We start from the raw sequence: 11,920 nt of genomic DNA on the forward strand, positions 1-11,920 counted from the left end.
GGTTTCATTGATTTTTGCTATTGTTTTATTCTTCTCAATTTTATTTATTTCTTCTCTGATCTTTATTATGTCCCTCCTTCTGCTGACTTTAGGCCTCATTTGTTCTTCTTTTTCCAATTTTGATAATTGTGACATTAGACCATTCATTTGGGATTGTTCTTCCTTCTTTAAATATGCCTGGATTGCTATATACTTTGCTCTTAAGACTGCTTTTGCTGTATCCCACAGTAGTTGGGGCTTTGTGGTGTTGTTGTCGTTTGTTTCCATAAATTGCTGGATCTCCATTTTGATTTGGCCATTGATCCATTGATTATTTAGGAGCATGTTGTTAAGCCTCCATGTGTTTGTGAGCCTTTTTGCTTTCTTTGTACAGTTTATTTCTAGTTTTATGCCTTTGTGGTCTGAAAAGTTGGTTGGTAGGATTTCAATCTTTTGCATATTAGGTCCATCTGTTCTAGTGTGTTGTTCAGTGCCTCTGTGTCCTTACTTATTTTCTGTGTGGTGGATCTTTCCTTTGGAGTGAGTGGTGTGTTGAAGTCTCCCAGAATGAATGCATTGCATTCTATTTCCACCTTTAGTTCTGTTAGTATTTGTTTCAGGTATGTTGGTGCTCCTGTATTGGGTGCATATATATTTATAATGGTTATATCCTCTTGTTGGACTGAGCCCTTTATCATTATGTAATGCCCTTCTTTATCTTTTGTTACTTTCTTTATTTTGAAGTCTGTTTTGTCTGATACTAGTATTGCAACACCTGCTTTTTTCTCTCTGTTGTTTGCATGAAATATCTTTTTCCATCCCTTGACTTTAAGTCTGTGCATGTCTTTGTGTTTGAGGTGAGTCTCTTGTAAGCAGCATATGGATGGATCTTGCTTTTTTATCCATTCTATTACTCTGTGTCTTTTGATTGGTGCATTCAGTCCATTTACATTTAGGGTGATTATTGAAAGGTATGTACTTATTGCCATTGCAGGCTTTAAGTTTGTGGTTACCAAAGGTCCGGGGTTAGCTTCTCTACTATCTTACTGTCTAACATAACTCAGTTGTTGAGCTATTATAAACACGGTCTGATGATTCTTTATTTCTCTCCCTTCTTATTCCTCCTCCTCCATTCTTCATATGTTGGGTGTTTTGTTCTGTGCTCTTTTTAGGAGTGCTCCCATCTAGAGCAGTCTCTGTAAGATGCCCTGTAGAGGTGGTTTGTGGGAGGCCAATTCCCTCATCTTTTGCTTGTCTGGGAATTGTTTAATCCCCCCTTCATATTTAAATGATAATCGTGCTGGATACAGTATTCTTGGTTCAAGGCCCTTCTGTTTCATTGCATTAAATATATCATGCCATTCTCTTATGGCCTGTAAGGTTTCTGTCGAGAAGTCTGATGATAGTTTGATGGGTTTTCCTTTATAGGTGACCTTTTTCTCTCTAGCTGCCTTTAAAACTCTTTCCTTGTCCTTGATCTTTGCCATTTTAGTTATTATGTGTCTTGGTGTTGTCCTCCTTCGGTCCTTTCTGTTGGGAGTTCTGTGTATTTCCGTGGTCTGTTCGATTATTTCCTCCCCCAGTTTGGGGAAGTTTTCAGCAATTATTTCTTCAAAGACACTTTCTATCCATTTTTCTCTCTCTTCTTCTTCTGGTACCCCTATAATACAGATATTGTTCCGTTTCGATTGGTCACTCAACTCTCTTAGAATTCTTTCATTCCTGGAGATCCTTTTATCTCTCTCTGTATCAGCTTCTCTGCATTCCTGTTCTCTGTTTTCTAGTCCATAAATGGTCTCTTGCATCTTGTCCATTCTGTTTTGAAGTCCTTCCAGAGCTTGTTTTATTTCTGTATTCTCCTTCCTTATTTATTGCATATTTCTCTGCAAGTCCATCAGCATGGTTATGACTTTGGTTTTGAATTCTTTTAGGAAGACTGGCTAAATCTATCTCCCCAGTTTCTTTCTCAGGGGAAGATGTTGCAGATGCCGAAGCTGTCTGGGTTAGTCTTGTCTGGATCAAATTTTTTTGGCTTTTCATGGTGATATGTGCTACTGACTGTCAGCTGGGAGAGCCAAACTTTCCACTTGCTACTGGCCTTTCTTTACTGGGACAACTGTGCCCCCTAGTGGCTTGTGTTGGGCAATTGTGTGTAGACTGAGTCTTTGTGTCTTGCCTGGCCGGTATGGAGGAAGCTCCCTTGCTGAGGGCGTGGCTAGTCTCAGGCTGCTTCTCTGCTATGGCTGCGCCCCGGAGGGGTAATGGACCTGGGGCTGTTTGGCTGTTTACTTCCATGAGGGGTCTCATAGCTGTTGCCCAGGGGGTTAGTGCGCCCGGGTTTCCCTGGAATTTCCAGCTGCTGGACTGTGACCTGGGTTGTTTCTGTCCAGTTGTTGCGTCCCTGTCCCTTTATGACTTTCAAAAAGCAGTCGCTTTTCTTTGTCACAGGAGCATCAGCTTTGGGACCCGCTCAGAGGTCTTGCTGCCCAGTTTCCCTAGTTTCCAGCCCTCCACGCATGCACTGTGTCTGCAGTCTGGTGTGGTTGGCTAGCGCTGAGTGTTTAGCAGTCCTGGGCTCCCTCTTCCTCCCCGATCCGACTCCTTTCCTCCCGCCAGGAGCTGGGGTGAGAGGCGCTCGGGTCCCACCAGGCTGGGGCTTGTATCTTACCCTCTTCGCAAGGCGCTGGGTTCTCGCACATGTGGATGTAGTCTGGCTGCTTTCCTGTGTCTTCTGGTCTCTCTTTTAGGATTAGTTGTATTTGTTGTATTTTCAAAAATATATATGTTTTTGGGAGGAGATTCCCACTGTCCTACTCATGCCACCATCTTGGCTCTGCCCTAATTATTACTATTTTTAAAAGAAAGAAAACTAGTGATTATGGAACTATTCCTCAGACCAACCAATGAGATTCTCAAGGTTCCTATAGGCCCCCAAGCTGGGTCTTGGCCCCTGTTCCCTCATGAATTCTCTGTATAGTAGTAGAATAAAATAAATGCCTTAATTGAGATCACATCACTTTTTTTAATTCAATATTTTACTGTCAGTTCCTTTAATAAGGCTATCCTAGTGACAGTTTCATTTTAATGGTCATATGAAAAGATGAGAAAGAATTAGATATAAGAAATAATACAAGAATGATTAGTAGCAGTCAGAACTCTGTTTCTGTGTTTTGTATAATTCATACCACTGGGAAGTCAAACCTTTCCTGATCTATGGCACACTTACTGATTCTTTATGTTTTGAGGACAGCTAAGCACTATCCTAACTTTGGACATATTTTATTATGTTACATTTCATTATTTCTTAGTCTATGGTTTATTTATATTTATTTATTTTTTTGATTTTTAACAGTCATTTATTCCCCCTTGAGGGGGTGCACCATTCCCGGACGTACTGCAATTCCAGGTCGATGCGTGGAGCGGACAGAGCAAGCTCCTATTCCATCTCCCTGCTCCAAAAATCCATGTAATGTATTGTCCTCGGAAAGAGGATGTATCAGATATTAAACTGATAAGAACAGATACTACACTGAGAAGCGATATGTGGTTTATTTTTTATGTAATTTTTTGAAAATCCTATTTGTTTTCTCAAGTGTTTAGATTTTAGAAAGTATCCTTTTGTTTTGAATTTCTGCTGTTGTTGAGTTGCTGTCAAAGAATGTAGACTTATAAATTTCTATGTTAGAGAATGAGTGGAGGTCATGATCTGTGTCTGCATGTGTAGGTGTCTACAATGCATTATTGATTTTTATAAATTCCCCACAATATGCTTCATTTTCTCTTTATGGTAATGAGGTTGAATATATATGTTTATTGTCTTATATGTATATATATAAATAAATCAAATAACAATTTTTGAATCTCAGACTACATTAGGGAGTGACTATTCTTCTGTAGAGGACCCATAAAACATATGCATAAAATATTACATATAAATTCAAAGAGTTCCTGGGCCCTCTGAAAGAAAATCATGGATTTCTTTATGTGCATTGGCCTCTGTTAAGAACCTCTGCCTTATATCTTAATTATTTACATAGTGTATGTTCAAACAGCCAATCCAGAACTAAATGAGCATTAAAACTTCCCATTATGATAAAGAGTTATCAGACTCTTTTTGTACTAATTTGTGCATATATACGTTGGGCAGATTCTGCACTGGGCATTGCATAAAAATGCAAGACTGGTATATTGTGCTTTCTCAGGCACTGACACCTGCTATCAATATGCACTCTTCCTTTTGTTTGGTTTAGAATTATCTTATATCCATTTATTTGTGTTAATTTTATGCTGTTAATTTCCTCTGATTTTGAACAGTGTTTTACTTGATTTTGTGGCATATTTTTTGTATAATCAGAATGTGCAAATAATTGTACCTGCTCATTTCTAGCATATAAGTCTTTGATTTCTGTATTTTATTTCATTGCATTGAACTATATTTATATCATATTATTGAATAATGATGATAAAACTAAGCATTGTTTTGAATGTCTGATTTTCAACAGACATGCCTTATTTAATATAGGCTTAATGGTGCTGTCACTTTGAAATAGATACTCTTTATTCTGCTAAAATTATTACCAAACATTTAGTTGTGTATGATCTTTTAACTAAGGAGTAATTGATGAGCCTCTTCTCTTTATTTGTTTTCTTTGTTTTCCTTTCCCTTCTTTAAACCCTCCATACTTCAGTTTGACTTCAATTTATAACAAAAGAAGCTCTTTTCTGGCCTCCTTTTTACAAATGTACAGCCACCCTTGCCATCATGGAAATGAAACCAACTCAATGAACTTCCATTATCAGCAGTTTTGGCTTCCCTCAGTTCTATATGAATCATGGGGCATCAACATATCACTCAGAAACAGCACTGCAGGTGAATGGTTGGTACTACATATGTATGAAGGCGAGGTGTGACGGAAAGCATGGGGTTATGTTTGATGACCCACCCAATTCCTCCTGATGCAGTGTAGGAGGAAACAACAGTCTTGGTATTTCCCAAAGACGCTGAACAATTTTCTCCAGCTAGCAAAATAGCCTTTCGTTTGTCCTGCTCTTAAACTCTTCTGCATGAAAGGCACATTAAGTAGCAGGAATGCACAAAGCAGATTATGAAATCTCCAGGTGTTTTTGGGTTTAAAGGCTGTTCTTCAGGTATTTGTTTTGAATATAGTATTCTTATGTTTTAAATATTAATCATAAAATTATCATTTAGAAGACTTAATTTTAAGAAAAACTAATTACTTCAGGTATATAACGCAGTTGTCCTTACATAATTTTAACAATGTGACCAGTGTCACTTTTAAGATGACAGTTTACATTCTTTCCAGACCCAAGATGGCATTTGTTGCAAAAGGGTAATTACTACACTACAAGCTTTTTGCTGGTAAAGACCTATTTTTTTTTCACTGTATCTAATGTAATGGTTTCCTTGGTAGACACTCATTCATCATTATTGACTTATTTCTCCTCCTTTTACTTAATACTAATGTAATCTAGTGGCAATAAACTTTTTAATCACACTGCTTGGTTTATCTTTTTGTGTCCTAAAAGTTTCTGTTGCCCTTATGCAAGTCAGCAATTAAATATAAAGGAATATTGCTTTGTAAATTGAAATGTTGACAGATATAATGTTAATCATTATTAAGTTCACTGGTGCTTACTTTCTTGAAACTAAATACAGTAACACACCTTTTTTGCAATGATTGGTGTATTTGTCTCAGAGAACAAAACTTCCTCAGAAGATTCCTGCCTCATCATTTATTCCTTCTGGGATGAAATGAGTCCATCAAGATAATACCTCTGCCTCAACCTCAGCAGGTGAGAGAGCAGACAAGCCACTGAGGGTTTTAAAAGCAGGATGCAGACAGATATTTGTGCTGCATGACTCTGAAATTTATAAGCTATGAGAGAGAATCAATCAGAATTTAGGATTTCATTTCAAAATTTTTTATTTCAAAACAGCCTGTGTTTGTAATGGACTCAGAACATATTCTGTAATAGTTTGCCCTGCTGTCCTACAAAGTGTTTAAGCACTGATATTATGGATAGAAGTGATTCTTACAGGGATATCACAACATATGAAGACACTTTATCCAATAAGTCTATAGGACTAGGTTCAGGTTTTAAGATCTGTCATTTGATGAAACATTGTTCCATTTTCCTTCACCCTCAGAAACTTTGGCCCTTTCCATATTTGTCAGGTTCATCTCCTGCACTATAATTACTCAAATAAAGGAAGGGAAGTAGAAATTGCAGGGCTGAAATTTAAATCCAGGCCTCTTTGGTGCTAATCCTCTGGTTTTTCTAGTACTGAGACACCACAACTGTATTCCATTTATTAATCTAAAACTCTTTCTCAGGAATTTTTCTTTTTACTAAGGTGCTGTTTTTGAAAATAGGGATTGATAAAAATATTTTCCTCTCATTTTCTTTCTGCAACTGATTAGACTCTGATGAATGCAGTAACGAACATAAAATTATCCACAGAGAGGCAGAAAAGTGTGTAAATAACACAGAACTCTGAGAACCTGCCAGGGACCTCTCAGGAGGCAGATCTCCGTCTGGCCCTATTCCACGTTATCCCTGGTGATTGCTTCCTCCCTGTCCTACAGCAGTTGTATGTGACAAAGAAAAAGTTCAAGTTTAGACCATTACTCTCTTAGCAAGTAGTGAAACGATCAAAATTAAAGCCTTCATCAGTACTTTTCTTAAAATTAATCCTTACAATTACTATTACATCTACAATGCACTAAATGCTTATTGGACGACAACACTCTCTGACACTCATAAAAATACAATTGGAAGTGGATTTTATAATGCTCAGTTTACAGATGAGGGAATTGGAGCTCAGAGAGGTCAAATCATTTTGCCCATGTACATCACTAGCTGGTGTTCTGACACAAATTCAAATCCAGAGTCGCCTGTTACCACAGCACACACTTCACTGTACCCTGCTGCCTGTCAGCTAAATAAATAGCATCAGGAAAGGAAACTTATCATTTAGGCAGCCGTCTAGTAATATAAACACCCTGGATTTGTACTTCACAGCATCTCATATGTATATTCTCATTTAATTCACTAATTCTACGAAAGCTAAGGTGAGGACAGTAAGTAGGGAAAGGGCAGAGAGTTGGAGTAAAAAGACAGTGTCTGCTTTGTATGGAATCACTAAGGGAAAGAAAGGTCACATTGCCAGCTGGTGCTATGCTGTCTGTCACCAGGTTTTATAATACGGTGTAAACACTGGGGTCTGTGACACTGAACAAGGAGGGAATAGCTTATTACCTCCCAAAATAGCACAAATGCCAAGCAACTTTAACTGGCTTAGCCTCAGGAAATTTCTCCATTCTCTAAGAATGTAAGGTCACATTAAATTATTTAGAAACTTAAGACTCAAGTGTATCAAAAAGCCAAACCTCTGTGCATTGTTTTCATGATGGTTGAGTGACGACTTGCTGTGTTCTTGGGTTCAAATATTCTAAAGAGCTATTAAATCAGTTTGCTGAATTATGAAAAAAGAAACACAATATTCTATTAAATGGAAAGATAAAATATACATATAATAGTGAAAAACCTACTTGGCACATTCCTCTGACAGTAAAGAAACTATCTCCTAGGCGAAGGTTGTCTGCACAGTGTCATTCTGTAAGGAAGGCTTGAAATGAAATGATAAATCCCCAAACAGAGATTTTCATTAGAGGGGCAAACCTGACAGAATCATAACCACAGAGGCAGAATGCTACAAAGGCTAAGATGAATACTGGCTCTATATGATTCTTAGGCAATCAACAGAGGGAAGAAAACATTAGTACAACAGAGGGAAGAAAGCATTCATTATAGATAATTTCATGTTTATTCATACTGATTTCTCACTAAAATGATTATATTTTCCTTTTGTACAATTAACTTCAATAATTCTCCTTGTGAACCTATATTTCATAAAAATGCTGAAGGAAGTTTCTGACTTGGGAAAACTTTTCCATTTAAAATAATTTTCAGAAAAGAAAAAAATCTCCAAAATTCAGACTTAATACACACTGTGATATTTTCTTTAAAACAAGGAAGGAGAGGCGCTATGCTCTATGCATTTCCTCACTTTTATTGTCCATATGCCTTCTACCTAAGCTGATGACAACTTACACAGTCAGGCAATGGTTTTCAAATTTTAACAGTGAAACCTCTCATCCAAATAAAGTTGTGTATGGAGATGTGATGTGTCAATCAAGTGGAAGGTCAGCCAGTTGGTTGTGGACTGGAAGTTGGGAGTAGGAAATAAAGCCCACTTCCAATGACTTCCACTGCCTCTCCTCAGTATTCCCTGGGTGTCTGTAAGAAAACCTTTAGAATAATGTTCCCTAACCATATTGTTAACCGGATTGGTTTTTTTGGATTCCATTCTATTTCATTATCTATGGTCAAATGCCTATTCATGTTTCCAAACTCCTGACACATATGAATCTTCAGAAATGCACAGAAATAACCATACTAATAAGCAATACATCTTTTTTTCTGTTACAGGGTTAATTAGAAGTTTTAAAGGACTTTTGGTAAAAAAATGTAATAATACTTAGATAATACGTGTTAATATTATGTACACATACTGTAATAAGATCATACATTTAAATACTGTATCAGTCAGGGCTCTCTAAAGGAAATCAATAGAATGTGTGTGTGTGTATAAAGAGATTTATATATACAGATGTATATATTTTATATTAATTTATATTTATATATACTTTATCTGTATTCATATATTATAAATTATCTATTTATATGGATATAATCACAGGTATATAAGGAGATTTATTTTGAGGAATTGGCCATGTCATCAGTGGGGCTGGCAAGTCTGAAATCTGTAGGACAGGTCTGCAGGGGGTGGGGACTTGAGGTTTCAGGCTTGAGGCAGAATTTCTTATTTTTCAGGAAATTTCAGTTTTTGCTCTTAAAGCATTCAACTGATTGGATGAGGTTCGCCTATGCCATGGTCAATCTCCTTGAAGTCAATTTATTGTGGGTTTTAATTACATCTACAATACACCTTCATAAGAATATCTAGATTAGTGTTTAATTATATAGCTGGGTACTAGAGCCTAGCCAACTTGACACAAAAAACTAACCATCACAAATAAAATGTAAAATAATTTCTAGTGGATAAGTACATATTTTTAATAGGAATCATTAAATAAAATATTGATGCAAAATAAACACTAATAAAATTATTTAATAATTTAAAAAATACAACAAATATTTAATGTTTAAAAGTTGTCACCCTTAGTTTGAAGTTTTAAATGCAAAAAAGAATATGATTGCTCTATGAGTAATATTTATTTCATGATAAATATTACAGATGAAGGAAATCTTTCATTTTAGGATTTTGTTGATTGCATTGTTAAGATGAGTCCAAAAACACTTTCTAATTGGTGCTAGTGTACATTTGGTCCATTATAAGCTCATTTCCCCCTTTTAATGATGAAAGCAATTTGTGTGCTTGTTCTGATTTGTTTTTACTATTAAAATCAATATTGCTTTTGGGAAAATGAGATTTTATATTAGCTTTCAGATCAGAGTATTACCTAACATTCTCATCTTCTACCTGCAATTGTGTTAAAAGTATTTACAAAGAACTGTAGCTTTTAGTGAACAGTCCAACACTTGAAAACTCCTGAAAACATTCCTGAGTATTATTCAAATAATGGGACATTTGGATCTTCTAGAAAGGTTAAAAACATATCTTGAATTCACAAATTTAAAGACTTCTTTTGCTTCCAACATTTATTTCCTCAAATGCATCTCACAGGACATATGCATATACACTTATCCATATTTATTTTTAAGAGTCTTTCACTGTTTGCAACAGGGCCGCAAGAACGCAGAGATAACACGGCACCAGCTATCAACAAAGCTAACTGACTGGACTGTGACCTCTTCCCTCTTCTGGGCTCATGTTTTGGTTCTTGGATATGACATTTAACCTCCAGCTCCCCATGTCAGTATTTCCTTCTCTTACTTTGACATAAGTGGATTCTTTTGCACTAGAAACATGTTGATTGCAAAGCTTTTATTCTCACAAGAAAATTAAAATGTCTTTTCTCTTTTACCTGATTTGTCAACTTTAAAAAAATTAAACTATATTTTGTTCTGCCAATTTTTGTTCTGAGACCTGTGTTTTTAAAATCTTAAGTCAATTTTAAGATTCCCCACTCCTTTTCCCGGGGACTCACAGGGTGCAAAGACATGAAGGAGGTGTACAGAGCCCAAAGGCCACCATCCTCGATGTCATCTGCCCACTCTGATATCCAGCACGAGGTCACTTGTCTTCTCTGGTCCTAGATCGCCCATGATTCAGTGCCTCTTCGCAGCGTTGTACATCTGTCTGTAAACTCATGTGCACGCACGTTTCAGTGAATGACTTAACAGAGTACTTATTCCTAAAATGTGTAAATGTAAACAGGAGATAAGCACTTGTCCAAATAGATACGTAAATACATTCCTTATAATAACAAAATAATCCTAATTCTCCCTCCTGTCTCTTGTACCACTGCTGTCATTCACTTCACTTCCACATAATTATATCTTTATGTAGACATAAGATACAGAACTAAACACACCTAATCGAGTGCACTGCTAGTGCTATTTTGAACAAACTGTTCCCTGTTAGATCAATCAAGAATAAGAAAAATAAGAAAATGAGAAGGTGGTCAAAAGGTACAAACTTCCAGTGAGAAATAAGTCCCAAGGATATAATGTACAGCTTGGTGACTGTGTATTTAAAAAAAAAAGAATAAGAAAAATAAACGCGTTTATTTTACCTCCACTTAGAGCTCTTTACAGAGGCCCGCGGTGCTGACCTGTCCTGTTTTCCTTCTCTCCCAAGAACTTGTCACATTTCCAGCGAGGCCGGTCCTCGGGCAGCAAACGCTGGTTGCGGCTCAGGAGCGCCCGGGTGGACTGCGAGGCGGCCGGGCAGGCGGAGGTGGGCAGGGCCGGAGCCAGGGGGCTGCCCACGCCCTGCAGGCTTGTCCCGGGCACGGCCCGTCCGCCGCAGCCTCGGAAGTTCCCCGAGACCTTTCCCTCTCCAGGCTCGGACGGGCCTGGACGCGCTCGACGGCACCTTTCGGGGACCCTTCGCCCTAGAAAGCGGCTCCCCTGCGGGAGCTGAGGCAGAGCACCCCAGGCCTGGGCGCGCTGGGGGTCTGCGGAGCGCGCGGGGCTGGCTCGCGTCCTCCCGGTGACCCCCCCGCGTGCCGCCCCGGGACCGCCTCCGGCCGCCGCCCCGTCCCCCGCCGGCCGGGCGGGTCAGGGGTCATCAGGGACCCCGCGGGCGGGGCGGGGACCCCTGGGAGGCTGTCCGGCTGTTCTGGGGGCGGATGCCGCAGCCGCAGTACAGGTACCGGCAAGGGAAAGCCGATCCACATCACGTTCCCCCGGGGAAGTAGCCGGGATTTCCACCAGGAGCTCCAGGATCTGAACCATTGATTTACCAAGTCCCGGCGGCTGGGGGTCAGACCTGGCAGGCATTCACTTGTGTCCTCACGGGGTTTGATAAAAAGATACGTTAGCAGACTTGTCAGGTGTGAACACCCAGCTCTCTGTTTGGATAATGGCGCAGGTGCCTCCATGCCAGGCGGTAATAATATCCAAGGCATCCTATTCTGGAGGGCAGCTTTTTTATTAGAGACATTTCCGTGTTCGGTAAGGACAGGCTTTACTGGCTCTCATTCAAGGCTTGGTGGTGGATTTGGTAGGGACTTTTCTGTTCCCATCATAGGGATGCCCGGGTGCTCACATGTCCATAATACTGGGTAAGCCACATGAATTTATCCCAAATCCATGTTGCCACCCATGGTTCTGACTGTGGTATCTTAGGACCCTTTTGGTCAGCAGCCTGATGGGCTGGCCGTGTAGTCTGATTGACAGAAAGAATCCCTACGCACAGTGTTTTTGA

General features: G+C 39.0%; 1 long non-coding RNA gene and 1 pseudogene across 1 annotated transcript in view; both read right to left on the bottom strand.

Annotated features, from left to right (window-relative positions):
* The window catches only part of LOC140843555 (uncharacterized), a 257,008-nt gene extending 245,773 nt beyond the window's left edge, over positions 1-11,235 (bottom strand). Inside the window, exon 1 of the long non-coding RNA XR_012121404.1 lies at positions 10,785-11,235. This is a non-coding gene — a long non-coding RNA (uncharacterized lncRNA). The remainder of the gene's footprint in view (positions 1-10,784) is intronic.
* On the bottom strand, positions 3,349-3,520 carry LOC140843573 (U2 spliceosomal RNA; annotated as a pseudogene).
* Positions 11,236-11,920: the final 685 nt, after the last annotated feature.

The sequence above is a fragment of the Manis javanica genome, chromosome 9, assembly GCF_040802235.1.
Source record: "Manis javanica isolate MJ-LG chromosome 9, MJ_LKY, whole genome shotgun sequence".
In the NCBI taxonomy this organism is placed as follows: Eukaryota; Metazoa; Chordata; class Mammalia; order Pholidota; family Manidae; genus Manis; species Manis javanica.